We start from the raw sequence: 8,739 nt of genomic DNA, 5'->3' as shown, positions 1-8,739 counted from the left end.
ACATGGAAAGATTTGGGAGTCAAGTGATGGATGCAGGTGGATTGGAAAGTACAAAATGTTTAAAATGGGTAAGAATGAATGCAGGTGGGGAATTTTAAGCTTGGTTGCTATATAGTTTGCCTTTCCATTTCCGGATTGCCTCTGGAATGAGACTTGAATGGTTTCAGATGTCTGCTATCCTTTTCATTTGTATTTTAGAAATTTCATTCTCTAGGCCAGGCTTCCTCTCACCTGTTATTTATTTAATGGTTCCCAAAATTCTAGAGCCTATCCTCAGGGCCTCAGGCTTTGCCCTGTTTAAGAAGAGGGCCGTTCCCAAGTCATCTGCTCAGTTCTTACCACTTGAAGTTTTATAATTTTGTACATCCTGTTACGATCTTGCCGTATGGTGTTATCATAGCTTTACAAAGCAAGAGTCTGGGAGGGGGAGATGATTTTGACTGAGAGTATGGTTCATGTCTCTTTCTGTTCACTCGAAGTGGGGAGGATTGGGCTGGGTTTCTGCCTTCAAGCAGGCTCAGCATGTTTACTCTTTGGCCCTCTCCAACCCCACTGCGATTCTCATACTGTGAACCTCAAGTACAGTTTTTGTTGCCAAAGGCCCCATTTGGGGCTTTACCGAAATGTCAGATGCATAGAACAAATGACCGGTGACCTTTTCTCAGAGGGAAGAACTAAGAGTTTTACACATGATGATAAGTAGAAGACAGAACCCAACTGTCTTGGGTCTTATTTTTCTTGGACATTTGAGGAAAATTGAGTCATCATTTAGGCAAAATTTGTGACACCCATTAGTGGGTGTGGCCCTTGACTTCAGTGCCGCTAATGGTTTCTCTGAACCCAAAGAATGAACCTAACTCCAGAAGTAGGGAAGGGGCACATCCGGGATATAGCCTTTGATGGCCTTTTGGGCCTTCTGGGTTCTTTGTCTTTTTCTTTCCTTCAACCTTAGGAGGTGGGGCAGCCATTGAATTCTGCTAATCCAGGATCCACTTGAAGTAGTTGAGGAGAGGGCGGCTTAGCAGGCTGAGCACTAGGGCTCATTGTTTTCAAGCCCTAAGTGATTTGACCTGCTGACTCTTGAAAAAGAGGGCCCTTTGAAGGCTGGCCAAGGCTTGGCTAGGATCGCAGTTGCAGGTGAGATAAGACAGGCACCAATTCTTAAAGGCCTCTGTATGAAGGTGTCACAATAGGTGCACCTGAACCATGGTTATCCTGGTGATAGAGGCATCAGGATTTCGACCTTTCATAGGTGTTTCTTGAGTGACGTACACATATGTAAGTACACATTCATACTTTTATCTTGTGTATATGCTTGTCTGTGTCTGGCTAGTTTCCTGCAGCTCAGTAGTCATGTCCAGCACTCTTGCCTGAGTTGCCTTTCCTTGTGTAATCAATCTTTGTCAGTAATGGGAGTTCACAGGGTCCTCCTGCAGGGAATTTGTGTCCCCGAATACTCTGGTGTTGCGTGTAAAATTTGGGTTTTTATTTCTTAGGGTCCATATCTTTCATAAGATTTTCAATGAGCTTTGTATTTTATTGAAGGTGAAGAATCAGTATTTTAGTAGGAGGAATGGTTTCTGAGTACAGGCTTTGGGGCCAAACAGACCTGGCTGTGAATCCTTGTTCAGTGTGTGGTCTTGGGACATTATCCAATTTTTTCATGGCTTAGTTTTCTGATTCATAAGGTGGGGATAATATTGTGCCTATCCTAGGGTTGCCATGACAATTAAACGAGATGAAATATGTTAAGCAATTAGCATATGTGTTTGGCATATGTGAGTATTCCATAATTTACTGTCATCATCATCATCATCATCATTACTTTTGCATGAAGTGTTTTCAGCTGTTTTCCACCTTTCTCAGATTTTATAGCATTTCACTATCAATATTGTGTATCCAGAAAATACATATTTTCTGTTGTTTCTTTACCAAAAAAAACAAACAAACCTCCAAACTCCACAAAATGGATCCTTTATAATGCTTTTACCAGAATGAAGGCAGGTATAGAGACATTTTAACCTCACTGTGAAGTTTTTATTTTCACTGGAATAGAGTTGTTTTTGTTTTTTTTTTAGGCGAGGCAACCCTTGGTTGACCTCACAGATTGTAAGGATCTTGTCAGTTTACAATCCCTTACTTTTTAGTTTTTTATGCCTACAGCACCTGATCTTCCTAGGTGGTCTCCCATCCAAGTACTAACCAGGCCCGACCCTGCTTAGCTTTCGAGATCAGATGGGATCGGGCTTGTTCAGGGTTGCGTGGCCATAGACTGGAATAGAGTTTTGTTGACACATTCTGCTACAACTATACATGTATTATACCTTGTCATAAATGCATAAGAGATTTCAACAGGCTAAGTATTTACTTTAAGACATGTTTGCAGATGTCTCTGTTTTGGCTCTGTTCCTTTCCCACCCAATTTCCCCACAGATGTCAATGTCCAGTGTTAGGCTTATGGTCTTTATACGGCAAAGTGGAGTACGTCTTTGCCAAGAGGAGCTTTCATTCGTTCCCAGAGGGAAAGTGGCTGATGGGCATTTCGTTTTTGCTGCTTTCCCTCTGAGCATCTTCTGCTACTTTGCCGTCTACTGATTACACACTACTGCTATTGGGCATCCCCTTCTGCAAGTGCAACAGATTGGCTCCATATCTGTCTGCAGGTGTGACTATGGTGGCATTTTGATTCAGCCAGATTGAGATTCACATGGAGGAGATCTCGTTTTGCCTGAGATGGAGAGAAGGGTCATGTCAATGAATTCACATTGAAAGTTGAGTCATAAGGCTGTGGCCACAACTACCAACCCCCCCCCCCCACCCCCGCTTATGAGCACTCAGGAAATGCTTTTCACCTTACAACAACCCATCATCATTATCATCAGCAGCAGCTCACCAGCATCACCTGCACCCCTATTTGGAGATGAAGAAACCGTGGCTCAGAGTGGTTAGGTTGCTCCTCTATAAACGTGACAGGGCTTGGATTCTAGCCCAGATGTGCCTGAAACCAGAGCCTTGACTGGACGTGCCATTTGTCTTCTTTTCCCCTGAGATTCTCAAGGGCTAGGGCATGTACATCTTTGTTTCCACCCAGTGTGCCGTAAATGTTGTACAAGCGAATGAATGTGTGAATGAATGGGCCAGCTTCTCTGAATCTGTTTCTCTCTTTGTCAAATAGGCTACCAGCTCCTTGCCTGCTTCTCCTACATGGGAGTTATGAGAATCAGATAAGACAACGGCTCTGAGTGTGTGAAGTGACAGGCAACCATACATAAGGCAGGGAGTTTTCTCCATCTTCAGTTCTGATTTCCACCCATTTTGAAAATGGTATTGGGCAGTGACATGGGCTCCCTCAGGGCACTCGGTTTGGACACCTCTGGGATTAATCCCCTGACTTCCCAGGATAAAACAGACATTGGATTTCCCCCACCCCCCACCCAAGCTATGGGGGTCTGTAGCTTTGTAGCTCTGGCATAATCTCTTTTCTCTTAATAATGTATGATATAATTCACATCACATCACTCTCTTAACACTCACCAATGATTGGCCATTGCACTGAGAATAGCACATTTATTTTTTGCCCTGGCTCTGGAGGCCCCTGTTTGATTAGACTCTTGCCTGTCTCCCTATCCTCATTCCCCGATACTTCTTGCTAATCTCTTTAGCTGCACTGGCTTTCTTTTAGTATCTTGGATATATTTACCTTGTTCCCCTCTCAGGACCTTCGCACATTCCGTCCTCATCGCCTGGGTCTTTTTCTTCCACATTTTGCCTAACTCACTCATCCTGCAGGTCTCAGCTCAAATATCACCCCTGAGAGCCTTCCCTGGCACTTCATCTAACTCAGGTTGTGTTAGTCTATTATCTAGGGACCTCCCGGTAGGTTTGTTTTGTTTTGTTTTGTTTTTGAGAGGGGAGGGCTTCCTTGGAATTGTCGTTGTGTGTCCTTTTGTTGGCTGATTTGTTTAATGTCATCTCCCTCATAAACTTCATTGAGGGCAGAATCCATTCTTTGTGTTTGGCTTTGTGTTTGCTCATACGGTACAGAGTATGTGCTAGATATATATTTATTGAATAAATGAGAACATTTACTTCTAATGATAAAAGTCAACCGTGTTCACCATAAAAAGTTTGGAAAAGATATTAAGGAAATAAAAATCATATCATCTGCAATCTTATATCTGTGATTTGACAATCATAGCCAGCATTTTGAGTTAATTTATTTTATGTAATATTCAAGTCTGGGATCATATTCTAAATAATCTTATAATGTGAATTTTCCTATAACACCAAATGTTCTTTTAAAATGTGATTTTAATGGCTGTGTGATATTTCTCATTAAGAATTTGTTGTAAAAAAAAATCCTTTATTGTTGGACATTTCAGTTGTTCCCAAATTTTTACCATATAACTAATAATGTGGTAACCAGTCTTGCCCTTACGTCTTTGTCTTCATGTCTGATTACTTAGGAAATTCTCAGAAGTGGTAATTTATTATATACATTTTCAAAGAATATGAGTATTTCAAGATTCATGATCCACGTGAGATCTGGCTTGTTCTTGCCAACCTCAAGCATTTGGAGTTCTTGTAGAGGAAAGTGAGTGTCAATTAGTGAAATATCTGAATTATAAATTTACTCTGGAAAGAAGAGCAGTTTGACTCCATGCAACATCTCAAAGTAGGTTTTGTTTGTTTTAAGGCATCTTAAAACAAACGCTCTGTTTTAAGATGAACGCCCTGCTCTAATAAACAGATAAGGGTTATTTATTCTTAGAATATATCTTTATGCAGATGGGAAATCTGAAGTCCTTGGCCCCTGCCTCTCTTCTTGTTTCTAGCAATGTTGTGTCCTCAGATGTGAGTTGGGCCTGGAATAGTGGTGATGAGTTTAATCATCTATTACCTTTCCTTCCTTCCTTCCTTCCTTCCTTCCTTCCTTCCTTCCTTCCTTCCTTCCTTCCTTCCTTCCACCCATTCATCCATTCATTTATGTATTCCTCAGATAATACCCTGTTAAGGGTACTATCTATATGCCACCAGGCACCAGGAATGTTGTCGAGAAGCCATGGGCTCTTCCCTCTTGACTTGTAGTCAGAGAGACAGTCAGGCGAGTAAACCATCTGTTCAATAAAATAATAAGCTGTGCTAAGTGTTTTGAGAGAAATGAAGGGTTGAGATGTGAGTAGTAGAGGACCTCTTAGATGAGGTAATTTCTAAGTTTACTTAAGGATGAAAGGAAACTCTCCATGTGGGGTCAGGGGAAGAGGGAGAGGGAAAGCTTTCTTCATGCCTGCTGCCTGCAGTAGGGAAGAAATGTGGTGTGAGCAACTCAGCAGGCCAGTGTGATTGAGCAGGGAGGGGGAGGGAGAGAGCAGGGGTGAAGGTGGAGGGGAGAGTAGGCTGGAGGCCCAGACCTGGGCCAGGTTAGGTAGAGCCTTGTGGGCTGTGGTAAGGGCCGTGGTAAAGACCGTGGATTTTCTTCTGAGTTGGATGGGAAGCCATTGAAGGGTTTTAACCAGTAAGTGACTATTTGATTTATGTTTTGAAAAGCCCATTCTGGCTACTGTGTAGAGTTTAGATAGGAGAGGCAGAGTGGAAACAAAAAGACATGCTGGTGGATTTGATAGTGATTTAGAATGTAGGATGACAGGATCAGTCTAGGCCTCGGACTAGGTGTAGAGGAATCAGAGACCTCCCATGTTTTTGGCCTGGGCCACTAGGGGGTGGTGGTGCCTTTTTGCAGCTGCAAAAGAATGAGAGCCGTTTATGTTCTCTCTTCTAGGCCTTTCTCTTTCTTCTCATGAATTCTCCCCCATTCTTTAGGTCATCATCCCAGCTGTCAAAACGCATCTGTCCTGTGTTCACTTCCCTCAGCACTCTGCTCCTTGATTCTTGATGGCTCACGCACTGCGTGACTCAATGCTTTAACTCCATGGAGCACAGAGCTTCCTCAGAGGTGCTCGCTTTGGGGTTAGAAGGTGGAACTAGAAGGGGCAGAACTCCAGCCCTCAGCCTCGTTCTAACCAGGGCAGCTTTCTTGTCATCTGTTTTAAGTATCAGGTTTGTTCATAAGCTTTTATTTGAAGAAGTAGATTGTTGGCCTCGAAAAATTTGAAAACCACTTCTTAAAAGGTGTATTTCCTTAAGACATCTTTCAAGAGCGATGCCAGTAGGGAAGACTTTAGGTCACCAGAACAGGTAAATAGGACAGGTGTTTTGTGCTGTTTGCTCCTCAGCTGAACTTATAGGCCTGGGAGTGAGAGTGGGGTGCCAGAGAGGCCATATGGGGTAGAGGGAGGAGGAGGGTGGGCTTTAGAGCCAGGGTCCTGATTCCCAGCATCAGAAATGGTGTAGGCTACCTGACCTGGCAAATGGGAGTAATTGCAAACCCTATCGGTCACTACCCAATGTTACTGCGAGGATCTACTGGGCTAATGAATGTGAGTGCCTGCAGAGTGTAAAGTGAGTTGCACCTGTGAAATTCATGGGACGGGAATGAGGGTCTGTCATGGCTGGAAGGAGAGGCTCTCTCACATCTGGACAGGTCTGAGGAGTAAGCCAAACCTGCACAGCTTCCTTCAAAGTCCCGAAGAAGAGTACATTCAGTCATTTTGTCCTCAGTATCTCTCTTGCACCAGGTACTGTGCTCACACACATGTGGGGAAAATCTAGGCATGGGATAGGATTCAGTTCACCCCTGGGAAAGTGTCTCCCACCTTTCACCTTATCTTAGTTGTATCTCATATACACACCAAGGGTCGGGAGACTGCAAGGCCAAAGTGCCGGCCAGTCCTGCCCTCCAGCCTGAGACCTCTGCAGGGCTGCCTGTTGGGAGCAATTTTCAAGGCTGGGCTTGTGGTTCATATTTGTAAAACAGGTTGGGAGTCAAGTAAAGAACCCACAGTGTGGTCTACTCTGGGCTCCAAGTTCCTACTACAGACAGGGACTGTGCACTGGAGCCTGAGGGTCCTTCTGTGGTTTGGGCCGCACGGTGGAGAACTGGCCACCAGAAAGGCCTTGTGCACAACTCTAGTTTCCAGAGTCCAGCTGGGGTTACTCGGGGAGCCAACCGGAGTTCACTCCCAAGACAAAGACCCTCATGAGCCTCCATCCTGCCTGTGGTGGGGATTTTATCACAATCCAAAGTTTCTCTTCATCGGCTTTTTCTGGGGCCAGGCCTAACTTGCTGTGGGATTTGGCAGGTTCCCTGGTATGGGAGGGGGCATCTGTCTGCTTCGCCATCTCTCCGTGTTGGGCAGCCACGGAGCTGTTTACATTTCTGACCACAAAGCCCTCTAGTGCCTGGCCTTTCTCTGCTCTCTGCCCTGCCCAGTCCACATGGGACTGGGATATTGGTGGGGAGAGATGCTCCTGGCTCTCTCCCTCGATGGCACTGCTGCTCAGGGGCACATGAAAATCACTGTTTCCTTTCACACCTTTCAGGCCAGGAGAACTCTGAGGTGCATCTGTCTCACCATCACCCACTTAGACCCAGCTCCCCTCTTGGGTGTTTGGCTGCTTCCCTTGGCCCCTGTCCTTTATGCTCAGGGCCTCCCAAATATCTCTGGACTCTGTGGTCTCCCCTTTATTAGGAACTCTAACACTTCTCTTTTCTGCTTCTTTTCTACCTTTTGATCTGGGAATCTTTCCTGTGTGTGCAGATTTTCCGTGTGTCCTTTCTATACCCCATCCTCCCAGGGCCTGGACTTTTGAAACTCAGCTGTTTCTCCATTTTCCGAGGAACCTCCCTTCTCTGAGACACTGAACACTGAATTCAGAATACCTCTCTGAGGGGCCAGGGGAAAACAGGAACTGTCAGGGAGAAAAACCCCTCCTTTGAACATTTTAAGATGGCCTTGCCACCTTCCATAATCCCTTGGCAAACCCAAACCAGACTTTCTCAAGCAAAAGTCATCTTTATCGCAGCTGAGATTTTCCATTGTGACTGTAGGCATTCTTGGACTTTCAAGGGTCTGAGGCACTTGTGGCTGAGAAGAGGGACCATTGGTAAGAACCTTTTCCTCTGGAATGGTCAGTAGCATGTAATCTTGTGGATAGAAGCAGAGAGAAACCTCCCATTCATCCTCATGGCCTATAAAGCTGGCTCTCCCTGAGGCTGCTCTTGCCGCTGCCAAGAGGGGCCACGTGAGTCCTAAGGACACACCATCCCCTGGTGACAGAAAAGCAGTCAGGGATAGACTGGACAAGGGGATAGAGTGGAGGGGATAGAGCAGAAGTGTCTCTGAGGGAAAGAACAGACCAGTCTTTGGGGCTGTTTCTGATAGCCTGTGTATCAAGGGGCCGCTAACATTACTTATACATTGGTGTTCATCTTGCATGGGTTGCCTTGAGGTATGCCTCTCACCCAGCTAGAGCCATCCACATACTCCCATCCACAATGCTCAAACCTCTGCCAGACCCACCCATGCTGCTGGAATCCATATGCTCCTGCACCTTCTTTCTCACCAGAATGGGAGTTTCTAGAGTGTTCAGGTTCCTGGTCATCTCTGTCCCAGCATCACCCAGCACAGGGCCAGGTGCAAAGCAGCCAGGGACATATATTGACTGAACCGATGAGTGATAGTGAATGAGTGAGTGAGTGAGTGATCAGGCAGCCACGTAAGGATGTGCAGATTGTGCACTGCCCAACTTCAGGTGGTGTCATTCATGCCAACGACAGTATGAGTGGTATACTCTGGAGTCATGTAATATATAACCTGCACAACAGCGCGAGGCAGCCTA

General features: G+C 45.2%; 1 pseudogene; it reads right to left on the bottom strand.

The window, feature by feature from the left end:
- Nucleotides 1-2,154: 2,154 nt before the first annotated feature.
- LOC112471061 lies at nt 2,155-2,273 on the bottom strand (annotated as a pseudogene).
- Nucleotides 2,274-8,739: the final 6,466 nt, after the last annotated feature.

The sequence above is a fragment of the Pteropus alecto genome, unplaced genomic scaffold, assembly GCF_000325575.1.
Source record: "Pteropus alecto unplaced genomic scaffold, ASM32557v1 scaffold45, whole genome shotgun sequence".
NCBI classification, from domain to species: Eukaryota; Metazoa; Chordata; class Mammalia; order Chiroptera; family Pteropodidae; genus Pteropus; species Pteropus alecto.
Note: the sequence above shows the minus strand (reverse complement) of the source record. Positions and strands in the feature narration are given on the sequence as shown.